The sequence below is a fragment of the Propithecus coquereli genome, unplaced genomic scaffold (genome assembly GCF_000956105.1).
Source record: "Propithecus coquereli isolate 6110/MARCELLA unplaced genomic scaffold, Pcoq_1.0 Scaffold15, whole genome shotgun sequence".
NCBI classification, from domain to species: domain Eukaryota; kingdom Metazoa; phylum Chordata; class Mammalia; order Primates; family Indriidae; genus Propithecus; species Propithecus coquereli.
Window position 1 is genome coordinate 3,326,154 of NW_012139413.1, and position 14,075 is coordinate 3,340,228.

General features: G+C 38.7%; 1 pseudogene; it reads left to right on the forward strand.

Annotated features, from left to right (window-relative positions):
- LOC105806930 overlaps positions 1-13,868 on the forward strand; it is a 40,314-nt pseudogene extending 26,446 nt beyond the window's left edge.
- Positions 13,869-14,075: the final 207 nt, after the last annotated feature.

Genomic DNA, 14,075 nt, shown 5'->3' on the forward strand with positions numbered 1-14,075 from the left:
CTGGGACTGTGTGAGTCCAGGTTCCAAGATCTCATCTGCTCACATCAATGGGGAACATTTTGATCTTGGCAAACGCTCTCATGCCGGCACTCCATGTCCACCCGATTCTTCTCCCTACTTCTCCGGCCCCAAGCAGAGCAGCGGAGTGACCTCTGGACACACACAGCTGGGCAGCACCACTGTCTCCGGAATTCCCCCTGTCTCCCTGGGGAACGCGAACAGTGGACACAAACATCACTACAAACTGCTAGCGACCTGGCAGCGCGTTAACAGCAGACCCCGCAAGGAGAAAAGAACAGTGAGCCTTCCTTCCCTGGTAGCTGGTCCCCCTGTCCTGCCTACTTCAGACACCAGGGCAGTAAATATTTGAACCATAAAAACGAGCTGTCTGAACACAGTTACAGACAGAAAGTACACGCCCTGTGAGTGGGAGATGTGCTCTCCCTCTTCAGGCTGTCGCTGATCGCGCGCCCCAGGGTGGCTGTTCTCTAGCAGTGCCCGGCCAAGCCTGGCTGCCGTTTTGGCCCCTCGGGATCTCTGCACGTGGTCAGTGTGTCAAGGCCTCCAAAACTCAGGTCCTCGTTGATCACTCCACCCTCAGCCTCCCGTTTGTGAGACCCTCTAGCCCACTTCCTGCAACAGTCACCTCCTTCCCCTGCACCCCAGCACTCGCCCAGGGCTCTCGCGCCCTGCGGCTCAGCTCCACCCTCCTTCTATGCAAAGGAAGGGGTCGGCGCCTCTGTTTCTGAGCCGCGCTTCTCAACTTCCGATCCTCCGACGGCAAAGACAAAATGGAACCACCAGAGTGAATTCGCTCTTTCCCAGTTTCGCCTCTACAGGAACAGCATTTCTAGCTCTTCTTTCTCAACTCTTTAAACTTTTTCCCGGATACAAAATAGACAATTTAGACTTTTCGGTTATGATGTGATTTTAGTTGAGAAACAGCCTACGTTCATCCAATATAATTTTAAAAGTAATAATTGTTGAGTTTTTTATGTACTAGGTACCTGATTAAGTATTATCCCGTTTAATCCTTACAACCTCCCTTTTGCAGATGAAGAAATTGTTGTCCAGAGAGATTAAGTTGCCAAAGGTGATGCAATGGATAAGTGGGAGAGCCAGAATTTGAACTCAAAGCATCCTGAGCCCAGAGGATACATGCTTTTAATCACACTGTATTTTTCCCAACCCCTAACAGCACCCCTCTTTTAAAATTTCTTGTCTTCTCTTTACACTGCCCCTTACCCAGATCACTATTATTAATATCTACCTACTTCAAGAAAAGTTAGCTACCTTACTCGGTGACGCTAACCAAAAACCACCCCTTCACCTTTTCCATTGCCATCATCCTAGAGCTCTACCCTGGTTAATTATTCTGATAATGTTTCTAACAACCTTGTATTAGTCAGGATGCCCTTCGCTACAAGAATCTAAACTCCCAACCCAGGCTAACTTAACTGATAAGTATGTTTATTTTACATAACAGGAATTGTTGAGTGGATCAGAATTCAGGGCTGCATGATTGAACAGCTCCAAAATGATACTAATCAATCAACACTTATGTGCACATATGGAAGTAACATTCATGGGGATCAGGCAGGTGGGGGGCAGGAGGGGATGAGTAAATTCACACCTAATCGGTGGTGCATGCTCTCTGGGGGATGGGCACACTTGTAGCTTTGACTGGGCCGGTGCAAAGGCAAGTTATGTGACCAAAGCGTTTGTACCCCCATAATATTCTGAAATTAAAAAAAAAAGAATTCAAGGATCAAGGTTCTTTCTATCTCCCCACTCTGTAAATGTAATCCAAAGCCTGGTTCCCCTTAAGAGTTTAGGACAGCTACCAGGAGCAGCTTACTCCACCTTCTTCCTTGCTGTTGTGTGTGTTTGTGTGTGTGTGTGTGTGTGTGTGTGTGTGTGTATGTTGTATGTGTGTGATGATCCATATCTGATTGGACCAGTTTAGGTCAATGCCCAACCCTACCAATAACAAGGGAATGCACAAAGAGATGAGTTTAAACTCAAATTCCTGAGCAATTATCTGACAGCCTCTAGCTGCTAGCTTTTTCAGAGTCTGCCTCAGCTTTTAAGGGGAATTCATGCTCTTTTTGGATGGCCCCACACCAACGACGAAGCAAGATGGTGGTGATTCAAGGGCCTAGCCATTCCCACCCAATGCGGGACTTGTCTAGTGGGCATTCATTGTCCCGCAACTCCTAACTGTGAGGGCAAAGAGATCGTCAGAGCTGCATCGTGGTCTGTTGGCTCCTGCTCCCCAGTCCTACTTCCTCCTCTTTTCCTCTCCCTGGTGTTACTCCTCAATAAGCCATTTGCACTCCTACCTCCATCTCAGCACCTGCTCCCCAGAGAACCCTAGCTATGGCTCTAGTGCCCAGAGAGCTCTAGCTATGGCTCTGTCTTCACCTTCTCTCTCTACTCCAACCGCTTACACCGTACTTCCCGTCCTTCACCATCTACATGCCACCCCTCCTGCTAGAACTGCTTTTTATCTGCCTTTTAACTTTCAGTCCTTTAACCCAGTCTTAGTCTACTAGCCACCATCTATTTTCCCTGTGTCATGCCTTACCCTGACTGAATCTTAACCACAACTTTGCTATCACCTGATTTCACCCCCACCTTAGGCCAATTCCCATCCCTGGAAAAGCTGCAGTAAAATGTCGCTTCTTCCCCCTTGCTATGGGTCAACTGAAAACCTAAAAGCCAAGTTTAATGGCTTAATGACAAATCCATGCTCTCTAACTGTAATTGGTCCCTCAGGGCTGCTCGGTGATTATTTCACTAATCTCTATAGACTCCCACTGCATTGATGCTAAATGTTTTCCTCTCTTTTTACTTCCTAATGTCCCTTCCTCCTGATTTCTCCTCATACCCTGAGGATGAATTGTTAACCCCCTTCTTTATGTGTTGATCAAGTATGTAGTCCTTGAATTGAGAGTGGGTGGGCTTCTGTTGCTTTTACCTACCCAGATTCATGACACCCCAGTGTTCCTTGGAGGAACGGCCCTTCTCTCATCTCCAGTCAATGCAACTCCAACCTCCTTCAAAGCTGGGTGTGTGTCAGGCCTGGCAAATGGATGAGAGATGGACATGTGAAACAAGCCAGATCCACAAAGCTTTTGTCAGAACGATTGGAGGAAAAAACTGTCTCTTTCTTCAGGGATTGCTAATCTGTAAAGAAATAAACCTGATGCTGTAAGCCTCCATCCTGTCCCGGAAGGGAAAAGTCTGTCTAAGAAAAAAAACAGAGGAAAGCAGATCAGGTGCTGATGGCATCCTACTGCTTCTAGATCCACCTACCTTAAAGCCATCATCAGGGCTAGGCATGGTGGTTCACTCCTGTAATCCCAGGACTTTGGGAGACCAAGGCGGGAGGCTCCCTTCAGGCCAGGAGTTTGAGACCAGCCTGAGCAATATAGCAAGAAGCCACCTCTACAAAAAAATTTTTTTAAAATATTGGCTGGGCATGGTGGTGTGGACCTGTAGTCCAAGCTACTTGGGGAGGTTCCTTGAGTCCTGGAGTTTGAGGCTGCAGCGAGCTCTGATCATGCCACTGCAATCCAGCCTGGGCAACAGGCTCTAAAAGAAGAAAAAAAATTAAAGCCATTGTCTAATGGGATTTTTTTAATTATACGATCCAACAAATTCTCTTTTTTACATAACCAAGTTTGAAGCATATTTCTTTACTTTCAGCCAAGGATCTTGATCTATAAACTCCTCTCAACCTCCAAATTTGTCTCTATGTTCACCTATTCTGACTTTTTCTCACAGGTCTCTGACAAAGGTACTGCTCTTGTTTATGTAGTTTTCCCGCTATGCCTAATTTTTCTTTGGGAACTAGCTTTACCAATTACCCTTCCTTCATTATCTTTTCCCCATTGTTTATATTCATAACTGATATTGGCCAGATAAATGTTACCAAACTGTTAAAAAAGTGTGGTCTTTGATGAGAACAGGCAGAAGGTATTTCTGAAGGTATGAGAACAGGTCTCTTTGGCTCTTCTTCTGCAGGTGGGCAAGGGTGGAGGGTCAAGTTTGATACAGTCTCTATCCTTCCATGTCTTCTTCTGCATATTCCTCAAAAGGATGCTAAGATCTCTTCTCCTCACTCATCCTTCCTCCATTTGACAGTCAGTACGCCCTGTTCTTCTTGAGGAATTGTTTTGTGGCACGCAAAGTGAGCAAAATATGAGCTGTGTCATTATGCGTAAGAGATTCTGCAGAGCTCAACGGACTGAGAGGAGGAAGCAGACTGGTGTGCATTAGTAACCCTTGACTGTACTCAGAAACTTTTAAACACTCAGTTGGGTTTTTTTTTTCTTTTCATTTTCTTTTTTATTTAATTTTACTTCTTTTGTTTTGTTTTTGTTTTGAGACAGGGTCTCACTCTGTCCCCTGGGATAGCAGTGGCATCATCATAGTTCACTGCAACCTCAAACTCCTGGGCTCAAGTGATCCTCCTGCCTCAGCCCTCCGAGTAACTGAGGCTGCCACACCTGGCTAATTTTTCTATTTTTTGTAGAGACAGGGTCTTGCTCTTGCTCAGGCTGATCTCAAACTCCTGACCTCAAGCAATCCTCCCACCTTGGCCTCCCAGAGTGCTAGGATTACAGGCCTGAGCCACCGTGCCTGGTGACTTTATCTTAAATAGATAATATATTTACATGATTTAAAATTCAAAACTATATAAAAAGATATACAAAGTTTCATTCCCTTGCCCCTCCATTTTTTCCATCAAGTTTTCTGAAGTTTTTAGTTTATGCTTCTGTGTTAGTTTCTATTGCTGCATAACAAATTACCACAACTTAGTGGTTTAAATGAAGCATAGTTATCTCATGGTTTCTGGAGGACAGAAGTCTGAGCAGGGTGTAATTGGGTTTTTTGTTGAAGGCCAAAATCAAGGTGTCAGCTGGGACTACAGTCTCTCTAGAGCTCAGGGTCCTCTTCAAAGCTCATTCAGTTCCCTACTGTATGAGGCTGTAGGACTCATGTCCTTGTTTTCTTGTTGGCTGTTGGCTTAGGGTCGCTCTCAGCTCCTAGAGGCCACTCTAAGGTTCTAGCCACATGGTGCCCTTCATATGCGGTTCGTAACATGGCTGTTTTCTTTTCTTTAGGCCAGCAGGAGAGCATCAGATCGACTGGTCTCACCCATACCCAAGGGGAGGAGATGATACAAGGCATGTATACTAAGAGGACAGAATACTGGCAGCCATCCTAGAATTCTGCCTACCACAGCTTCCATTGTTGTTGGGCTCTTTAAAAATATAAGCAAAGCAAAAATACAAACACAAACACGTACACACACACATCAGCCCCTGAAACAACAGCAGCATATAACATATACTTTTCTCCATCTTGTTTTTTCACTTAATAGTATATCTGGAGTCCATTTCATAGCAGTATATAGAGACAGTCTTCATTCTTTTCACAGTAGCTTAGTTCTTTATTGTACCATATTTTATCCAACCATTCTCTATCTGATGGCTATTTGGATTATTTCCTATATTCTCTTTGCTGTTACACATAGTGCTGCAATGAATAGTTTGCATAGGCTCTTTTTCTTTTTTCTGGGTCAAAGGAATTCACTAGATATTGTCAAATTCCCCTATATCAAGATGACACCATTTTGCTCTCCTTCCTTTGAGATAGTCCAGTACAGTTTTAGTTTATGATTTTCCTTTTGTGAGTGAGGTTAAGCAACTTAACACAAGCTAAAATGTTCTTTGCTATTCTTCTAATGGTATGTTGAGCTTCTCTCAGTTTCTAGAAGCTCTTATGAAGTTTAATTCTTTTCCTGTGATATAAGTGGCAAATACTTTTCCCAGCTTGTCACTGTCTTTTGACTTACATTGGTTTTGCTACAGAAGAAGCTATTCACATACACAGTTGAATTTGTTAATCTTTTCTTTTATGGTGTCTGGATTTTGAATCAGAGAGAGAAAGTCTTTCCCTACTCAGAGTTTATAAAGGAACCCACTATGGTTTTTTTTTTTTTTCTTGTACTAACGTAGTTTCATTTTTTGCACTTAAATATGTGATCTACTTGAAGTTTATTCTATTATCTGGCTTAAAGTGTTAATCCAATACCATCTTTTTCAAATGTCTTCTCAATCAATAATTTTTCAATCCTCAGGAAAACTGAGGAATAAAAGTCACTAGAAAACATGTCAAAGAGGAAAAAAAACTATTCTCAAATACTTAATTGCAGACTTTCTCAAGACCATGATATAGGGAAGTAAAACTGCTTAATTATCTGACTAGGTATGCAATGAGTTGAACTTGATTAACACTTTGATTGAATTGAACTTGAATAACACTGAAACCATGTAAAGTGTGGTGAGAATATAGAGATAAGTCATTGATTTCAGAGCAAGAGCATGTACACTTAAGTTGATGAAGTTTCCCTTTGTCAACAAATGTTATAAAACTTCAAAATCTCAGCCTCTTTAAATTTTTTTATTTTCAATTTCAATTCCTTATTAATGTCCTTAAGGAACTCTGGTTTTTAAAGTTGTCATACAGTAATATTCACTCTTTTTGGTGTACAGTCTATAAGTTCCAAAATATGCATAGCATTGTTTAACCATTTCCCCAATCAAAAAACAGAAGTGTTTAACGGTGTGGTGGCTCACACCTGTAGTCCCATCTACTCTGGAGGCTGAGGAGGGAGGATTACTTGAGCCTAGGAGTTTGAAACTGCAGTGAGCTATGACTACACCACTGCACTCCAGCCTGGTGAGAGAGCTGGACTCCTGTGTCTATAAAAAATTTTGCTTTAAAACATTTTTTTATTTAAGAAAAATCCAGAACAGTCTCATGGCCCCCTCAAAATTTTCTCGAGCTACTCCTCTCCAAACCAGAAAACCCAGAAAACTTGACCACCGTTGATCTGTTCTTTAATCCTACAGTTTTGCTTTTTCTAGACATTATATGTCATATAAATGGAATCCTACTGCTCTGGTGTGAATGTTTCTGTCCTTCCAAAATTCGTATGTTGAAACTTAATCCCTAATGTCATAATATTAAGAGATAGAGCCATTGTGTGTTGATTAAGTCATGAGAGTGGAGCCTTCATAACAGTTTGTACAAGTTTAAGGTTATTTGGGATGTTTCCAGTTTTCAGTGATTATAAACATTCACATACAAATTTTAAGCATTCAGGTCCTGCATGTATTTTGTTAGATACATACCAAAATATTTTTTTCTTTGGGGGGGGGCAGGTGCTATAGTAAATAGTACTCTTTTTTCACTGCTAGTATAGAAAATAGTTTGTTTTTTATATATTTTTCTATTCTATGAACTTGCTATAAACTCACTATCAGTTCTAGCAGCGTTTATAGATGCCTTCAAGTTTTCTATGTAGACAATTATATCATCTGTGAATACAGATAGTTTTATTTCTTCCTCACCTATATATAGGCACTCCTCAACTTACAATGGGGTTATGTGCCAATAAACTGATTGAAGTTGAAAATATTGTAAGTCAAAAATGCATTTAATATACCTAGCCTACTAAAATAAACATCATAGCTTAGCCTAGCCTACCTCAAACATGCTCAGAACACTTACCTTAGCCTATAGTTGGGCAAAATCATCTAAAGCAAAGCTTGTTTTATAATACAGTATTGAATAGCTCATGTAATTTGTTGAATACCATACATTACATCAAAATTGCAATGGTTTTGCACAATTATAAAGTCAAAAAATTGTAAATTAACCATCAAAAGTCAGAGACTGTTTATATATGCTTTTTATTTCTTTTTCTTGCCTTATTCCTTTCATTAAAACTTCCAGTATGATACTGAATAGGAGTAACAAGAATGGATATCCTTGTCTTATTCCCAAACTTAGGGAAGCAGTCTTTCACCATGAAGTGGACGTTAACTGTAGATTTTTTTGTACATGTGCTTTGTAAGGTTAGAAAGTTTCCTTCTTTTGCTTCTACTATAGGTGTTTGGGAAAAAATAAAAAATTAAAAAAATTTTAAAAAGTTTCCTTTTGTTCCTTGGGTGCTGAGAGTTTTTATCATGAATGGATATTGGATTTTGTCAAATGATTCTTCTTCATCTGTTTATTTAATCATATAGTTTTTCTTCATTAAGCTGTTTATATGATGAATTATAATGACTGATTTTTGAATGTTGAATCTATCTTGTATTCTCGGGGAAAACTCCACCTGATATGATATATTATCCTGTCTATGTATATTGCTGGATTAGATATTGCTTATATTTTGTTGAGGATTTTGCATCTATGTTCATGAGGGATGTTGATCTGTAGGTTTCTTTTCTTATAATGTCTTTGTTTGGTTTGACATCAGGGTAATGTTGACCTTATAAAATAATATGAGACAAGTGTCATGCTCTTCTGTTTTCTACAAAAGACTATATCAAATTGGTATTATTTTCTTCCCTAAATATTTGGTAGAATTCACCAGTGATGCAATCTAGGCATGAAGGGTTTTTTTTTTTTTTCTCCTTTAGAAGATTTTTTAAACACAAATTCAATTTTAATTTCTTTAAAAGATAAAGGACTACTCACGCTATCTATATCTTCTTGAGAAAGTTTTGGTAATTTGTATCTTCCAAGTATGTCATTTTATCTAAGTTGTTGAATTTACAGACTTGGAGTTGTTAATAATCTTCCCTTATTATTCCTTTAATATCAATAGAACTTGTATTTCCTCTTTCATTTCTGATATTAACCTATAGTGTGGAAAAATTAGCCTACAGTTGGGTAATTTATGCTTTCTCCCATGTTTTTCTGGGTGACTCTGTGTCAAGAACTGTGAAGGGCTGGAGATTTTACCCTACTTGCAAACTAAGTTAGGCCGCCACAGTTTTGTGGTTTCTGGTAGAAAACATACGACTCCTAAGTCAGAGACTAAGTTCAGTTTAGTACTCACAGCAATAGTGGCAGCCTGCATGTCAGCATTTTTGCACCAGTTCCCTGGGCACAACTTCCCACAAGTCACTACAAAGAGAGCCAGATGGTACCTCAAATTGCAGTGGGTTGCCCTATAGGAAAGGAACACTAAGCTTAGAGCACCAGAATCTTTTATATTGAGCAGTAAGCATGCCTTTTCTTTGCTCCAGAGTGAGATATTATTATACTGGACAGTAAGCATGTCTGCCCTTTGCTCTAAGAGGAAGACACTATCTCTATTTTCCAAGGCTGTTTACAGACATTATTGGGGGAAAAAATTGTCTAGAACAAAAGGTAGTCAGATTCTTGCTCAAAAAATGTATAGAAAAGTGAGAGATCCATACAGAGTTGTTTCCCAACACTTTGGCTAGAAATTGACTGATTTTATTGATCATTTCAAAGAACTAGCTTTCATTTGATTAATATTCACTGATTTTCTCTATTGTTTTTCTATCTACAACTTCATTAATTTCTGCTCTTGGTTTCATTCTTTTCTTCCTTCTGTTTGGTGTGGGTTTAGTTTATTCTTCTTTTTCTAGTTTCTTAAGGTGGAAGATTAGATTATTCATTTGATAACTTTCTTCTTTTCTAATAAAAATGTTTAATGCTATAAATTTCACTTAGCACTGTTTTGGCTTCATGCCACAGATTTTGATGTTTTATTTTCATTTTCATTCAGTTCAAAATACTATCTAATTACCCTTGAAATTTTCTCTGTAATTAATGGTTTCTTTAGAAATATATTAATTTTCATATATCCATGAGTTTTCCAGAGATCTTTCTGTTATTGATTCTAAGTTTAATTCTGTTATAGCCAAAAAACTAAAAAAAACTTTTGTGATTTCAATTTTTTTGAATTTATCTCCCAGAATATAGTCTATCTTGGTAAATGTTCCATGTACACCTGGAAAGAATGTGCACTCTGCTGTTGTTGGGTGGAATATTCTATAAATGTCACTTAGGTCAAGTTGGTTAAGAATGTTGTTCAAGTCTTCTATACCATTGCTCATTTTCCTTCCCTACTAATTCTGTAAATTCTGAGAGAAGAGTATTTAAGTTTCCAAGTATAATTGTGGCTCTTTCTATTTCTCTTTTCTGTTCTATTGGCTTTTGATTTGTCCATTTTGATGCTCTGTTTTTAGATGTATACACATTTGGGATTGTTAAGACTTTTTAGCAAATTGATCCTTGTATCATTATATAAATGCTCCTCTCTTTATCCCTGATAATTTTCCTTGCTCTTAAGTATATTTAATATGGTATTAATATTAATTAGTTAATTAATTAATATGGTACTAATATGGCCCCTGCCACTTATTTGAATAATGCTTGCACAATATTTTTTTATCCTTTCATTTTTAACCTATTTATGTCACTATATTTAAAATGGATTTATTGTAGATAGCATATAGATGGGTCTTGTTTTTCTTATCCACTCTGGAAATTTCTTCCTTTAGTGTGTTTAGGCCATTTTTCTTTAATGTAATTATTGATATGGTTGGATTTGTATCTACTATCTTGTTATTTGTTTTCTGTTTTACATTAGTCTGGTTTTCCTTTCCTGTATTCTTCTGGATTATTTGGATATTTTTAGCCTTTTATTCTAATACATCTATTGGCATTTTTGGCTCTATCTCTTTTTATTATTTTTTAGTAGTTTCTGAGGGATTGTAATATACCCACATAAACTTTAGTCATCTATTTAATCTTAATGTTAGCACTTCAAGTAAAAGGAATTAGACATAAGTACACGAGACATAAATCTTTTTAGCCTTGCCCCCTTTTATGTTGCAGATGCCATTTATATCTACAGCTTCGAAACTTCCACCGATCTTCTAATTTTTTCTTTCATTAGTCATACATATTTTAAAGAACTTACAAGGAAAAAGATTCTATTACATTTACCTAAAGATGTGTTTGTGCTTCCTTTGTTCCTAAGTTCCAATTTTCCCTCTTGTATCATTTCCTTTCAACTTGAAGAACTTCCTTTAGCATTTTTTTTAGAGCAGATCTACTAGCAATGAAGTTTCTTAGTTTTCTTTCTATGAGGATATCTTTATTTCCCCATCCTTCCTGGAGTATATTTTCACTGGTTGTAGAATTGTGGGTTAATAGATTTTTTTTAAGTAAAGATGTTGTTTCATTGTCTTCTAAGCTCTATGTAAGACTTTTCAAGATCTTTTTTCTTTATCTTTGGTCTTTAGAAGTTTGATTATAATGTGTCTGGTCTAGTTTTCTTTGACCTTATCTTATAACCCGATGTGTTTCACCAAATTGGAAAGTTTTCAGCAATTATTTCTTCAAATATTTTTTCTGCACCAATCTCTTTTCTTTCTGGGACTGAAATGACACAAATGTTATGTCTTAAAATATTGTCCCTCAGGTCTCTGATGATCTGTTCATTTTTTGAAAATCTTTTTTCCCTCAGCTCTTTTCATTGCGTGATTTCTATCAATCAACCTTCAAATTCACTGACTCTTTTCTCTGTTGTCTGAATTCTGCTATTGAGCCCATCCACTGAATTTTTTTAAATTTCACATATTGTGCATTTCATTTCTAAAATTTCCATTTGACTTTTTTGTTTATAATTTCTATTTCTCTGCTGAAAACTTCTCCTTCATTTATTTCAAATGTGCTCACTTTTACTTTATTAAGGATGGTTATAATAGCTGCTTTAAAATCTGTCTAATAATTCCACATCTGGGTCATCTCAGGGTTGGTATCTGTTAATTGTCTTTTCACTTGAGAATTTGTCATATTTTCCTGCTTCTACATATGATGAGTAATTTTGGATTCTATCTTGGACATCTTTAATATATATTATATTATGAAACTCTGGGTCTTATTAAAATTCTCTGGAGAATGTTGACTTTATGCTGCTGTTTTAATAGGAAAACAGCATGGTTAGGTTCAGACTATAAGTTCTGTTTCTCCTTCTTTGATCAATTAGTTTCAATGTCAGTTCCGTTTTCAAATATTTTGTCATGCTGCTTTGGGTCTATACCACACATGTGCCTTTCAGGAGTTCGTCTCGGAATTGTGCAATAATTTATGTCATAGATTACTTCTCAATACATTTGTATTGAGATCTGTTTTGTGACTACAAAGCTCAGGCTTGAGACATAAGATTCCAATATGCCATTTCCTTCCATCAAGTCTAAGAATTATGTGGATGCTATAATACAGTCATAAGACATTTTTCCATTACTGTTTCTTGTGGCATTTGTTGTTACTCTCCGCCTATGTCAACTTAATAGTGATTTATATTTGAATCACAAAACTGCGAAAATTGATTTTCTACTGTTAAAAAATTATTAAATTTTTTTTTGTTTTCAATTCCAAAAAAGCCAGTATAAACATAGGGCATTCTTCACCACTTTAGGCTAATTTTAATACAATTTTCCCTCTTAGTATCAATGTATTTCTCTTTTACAAAGAGCTTTCTTGCCTTTTCATCTCCTCTGAAGATAATAAATGGATTTATTTTTGATTCTTTCACTTACCAAGTATTTATCAACCATCTACCACATTTTAGATACTATTCTAGATGTTGTTTGATTTTTAAAGAGAACTGCCTGACACTAGAATGCATAGAATACCAGAAAATTTGGAGAATATATTCTTAAGATAATTTCTAAAATAATTAAGATAAGTACTTTTCTATTCAAAATTATTAACTGGAAGATGGCTTGAGGTAAGAAACAGCCAAGTCTCTTCTCACTGTTCTCTGGGTTCAGTTGACCCCTCAAGGCTGAAATAACAAGGTGAAATCATCAAATAAACCCAAAACATCTCTGAAAGAAACCATATTGTTTCTCAAACTATAGCCCTTCCATACCACTGAAATTATACATGTTCCTTCTTCTCATGCTTCTCCCCAGAAACCCAAAAGTTTTGAAGGGAGAATAAAAGCCACGATCTCTGAAAAGCACTGTAAGCTAATGGCCACAGTCCAAACTTCCCACCTTGCTATCTCTAGGACAATGCTGCATATCCAAACTGTTTCCATCTTTTCCCCACTAGTAAAGTCAATGGGAAAAATATATAGTGAATTAACTGGGATAGGAAAAAAACGTTATTGTTCTATCAATAAATTCCGCTTTTTTTTCTTTCTGCTCCAGCCGCCCAACACGCCGAAGGGAAAGAAGGCCAAGGGCAAGAAGGTGGCTCCGGCCCCCGCCGTGGTGTAGAAGCAGGAGGCCAAGAAGGTGGTGAACCCCCTGTTCGAGAAGAGGCCGAAGAACGTTGGCACTGGACAAGACATCCAGCCCAAAAGGGACCTCACCTGCTTTGTCAAATGGCCCCGCTACGTCCGTTTGCAGAGGCAAAGAGCTATCCTGTATAAGCGGCTGAAAGTGCCTCCTGCCATCGGCCAGTTCATCCAGGCCTCGGACCGCCGAGCAGCTACTCAGCTGCTTAAGCTGGCCCACAGGTACAGACCAGACACGAAGCAAGAGAAGCAGCAGCGCCTGCCGGCCCGGGCTGAGAAGAAAGCTGCCGGCAAAGGGGATGTCCCCACTAAGACACCACCTGTCCTTCAAGCAGGGGTCAACACTGTCACCACCTTGGTGGAGAACAAGAAGGCTCAGCTGGTGGTGATCGCACATGACGTGGATCCATCGAGCTGGTTGTCTTCCTGCCTGCGCTGTGTCGGAAGATGGGGGTCCCTCACTGCGCTATCAAGGGGAAGGCCGGGCTGGGGTCTAGTCCACGGGAAGATCTGCACCACCGTCGCCTTCACGCAGGTTAACTCGGAAGACAAAGGAGCTCTGGCTAAGCTGGTGGAAGCCATCGGGACCAACTACGACAGATACGAGGAGATCCATCGTCACTGGGGAGGCAACGTCCTGGGTCCGAAATCTGTGGCCCGCATCGCCAAGCTGGAAAAGGCAAGGGCTAAAGAACTTGCTACTAAACTGGGATAAATGTACACTGTTGTTTCCTGTACATGAAAGTAATAGAAGTTATCCTTCAAAAAAAATAAATAAATAAATTCCTAATAAATGTGATTAGCATAAACATTTTTCACATCAGCAGAAAGAGGCTTCACTAATGAGATGAGCACAATACACATCTGACATAATACCAACTGCTTTTAAATATATATAATAAAAATTATTTTAAAAGGCAGT